Source organism: Myotis daubentonii, chromosome X, assembly GCF_963259705.1.
Source record: "Myotis daubentonii chromosome X, mMyoDau2.1, whole genome shotgun sequence".
NCBI lineage: Eukaryota > Metazoa > Chordata > Mammalia > Chiroptera > Vespertilionidae > Myotis > Myotis daubentonii.
Window position 1 is genome coordinate 26,545,926 of NC_081861.1, and position 2,435 is coordinate 26,548,360.

General features: G+C 52.6%; 1 pseudogene; it reads right to left on the bottom strand.

Annotated features, from left to right (window-relative positions):
- Positions 1-310: 310 nt before the first annotated feature.
- Positions 311-1,210, bottom strand: LOC132223306 (probable RNA-binding protein 18; annotated as a pseudogene).
- Positions 1,211-2,435: the final 1,225 nt, after the last annotated feature.

Consider the following 2,435-nt stretch of genomic DNA (forward strand, 5'->3'; position numbering starts at 1 on the left):
AAAGAACCAGCTCCCTTTTGCCAAGAACTTTTCCTTTTCAGTCCACTTGGAGGGATTTCCATAGTAAATTCTAGAACAACAATTCTCAACATGATTCAAAATCTCCCACTTCCCTCCCTGTCTCTTTTATGTTGTAAAGACACTTGAGCCCAGAAAAATGCCCTCTTTTTTTTTTTTAAGACAGACGATAATAAATTTAGTTTCCTGATTTAAATAATAACATATTTTGTTTGCCTTTCTCTCTGGCACACTATATAGTGTTTCTGGAGTTACAAATCCAAACAAACCAGCCAACTAGAGCATCCCAGTGTTCAAATCACAATTTTGGAAAGAATCCTATTTATTCTGGATGATGCTCAATTCCACACATACTTCAGGGTAGAAACATCCATAGGAACAGCCAAAAATGTCATTTTACCAAACTCTAACATGGGATTATGCTCTGCTGGGGAGTACCAGTCACATCTACAAAGTACAAAGGCAGAGGGTTTCAGGTGTGGAGACCAGTTTGCTTTTGCTGCTACAGTGATTCATAACCATCATCTTCGAGATTTCCATGCTGTTCTAGAATAAGGAGTAGTCCTTTTTTTATCTGGTGGCTTAAAGTAGGAATAAACAGGTGCTGCTGGGTACTCTGCATCGGGATTTTCTGCCATCATTTTCAGCTTTGCTTCAATGGCTTTTATCTTTGCAGTGATGCTTAGGTTAGATTGAGTGGGCTCAGTGCTAGAGGATGGCTCAAGGCTGATTGGAAGGATCTCATCATTCTTGTTATGACCATACCTCTTGACTTGAGCATGGGCCCATCGCACCACCAGCTTCTTAGACAGAGCCAGCTTGCCATTGAGACACTGGATGGCTTGTTCTGCTTCCTGCTCGGTTTCAAAGTTAACGAAACAGTACCCTCTGGGCTGTCCCTCCAAAGCACGTGACTTGTGGAAAAGGTTACCGTGCCAAACTTCTGGAGGAGCTTCAGGATGTGGTATTCTGTGATTTTGGGGTCCAGGTTGCCAATCCATAACCGGTGCCCTTTCTGTAGGGAACCCTCTGACAGGATGGATGTGTTCTCCAGGGGAAGAGTTTTGGTTTCTGCTTCCATCAATCTCTATTAAATACTCCTGGCTTCGGCGTCTTCCCCTCGGCTCATGCCCCTAGAGCAGGTCCCCACCCCGCGGCCCACCGCGCTCCAGACGCCTCCGTCTCGACGTTACCTGCCCTATTTTCGGTCTTTAAACAGTGTTTTTTGAAGAGCACAAGCTGTGTAATTTGTTGAAGTCCAACTTAATTAATTTAATTAATTTTCCTTTTATGAATTATGCTTTTGCTGTTATAGGTTAAAATCTTTGCCCAATGAAAGGTTGAACAGGTGGTTTGTTTGTTTTTCAAGGCTTTTATTTTTTTAATCCTCACCCGAAGATTTTTTTCCCCATTGATTTTTAGAGAGAGTGGGAGAGGGAAAGAGAAAAATATCAATTTGTTTCCGATTGGTTGCCTCCTGCACACGTGGCCCCGCCCACCCTGGCCCCGGGCCCCGGATCCTAACCCCGCCCCGTGAGTGCCTGTGCTCTAGCGACAAACCCCTGATAGGCAGAACCCACGCACGTGCCAGACGCCAGCCTTGGCCCCGCCCACCGCGGGCCTGGGCCCGCCTCTGCACAGTGGCACTTCCTGCCTCGCTCCCTGCCCACCTCCGCTCAGCCCCGCCCAGCGCAGACCAGCGAGCCGGGTGAGATGGAGGGCCGAGTGCAGCTGATTAAGGCCCTCTTGGCCTTACCCCTCAGGCACCGGAGGCGTCGGTGGAGGAACCCGATTCCCTTCCCCGAGACGTTTGACGGCGACACCGACCGGCTCCCGGAGTTTATCGTGCAGACGGGCGCCTACATGTTGGTGGACGACACCCTGTTCTCCAGCGATGCCCTGAAGGTGACGTTCCTCATCACCCGCCTCACGGGGCCTGCCCTGCAGTGGGTGATCCCCTACATCAGGAAGGAGAGCCCCCTGCTCAATGATTACCGGGGCTTCCTGGCCGAGATGAAGCGGGTCTTTGGATGGGTGGAGGACGAGGACTTCTAGGCCAGGAGACCCTCGGGCCTGGGGACAGGTGCTCTCGGGGGAGGGTCCCCGCGCCGGTGGCTGCCGCCCAGACCGCCACAGGCGTCCTCCCACCGCGCCTCCCCGTCCCCGTGTTCCAGTGGCGGTGATCTCCCCCGCGCTCCTGTTCCCTCCCGCGTAGTGCTTGCCTTTGTTCCAGGAATAGCGCCCCAGGTTCCTGCTGCAGCTGGGCCTGGCTCCGGAGCGCGCCGCCGCCCTCTCCCGCCAGCCCGGCCCCTCCCGCGCGGACTTGGACTCTGTCCTGGGCTCCAGCTGCGAGCTGGGCTCCCGTTACACACTGGACAGACCCCCACAGACCAGCCGTTGCCAACCTCTCCCTGCCA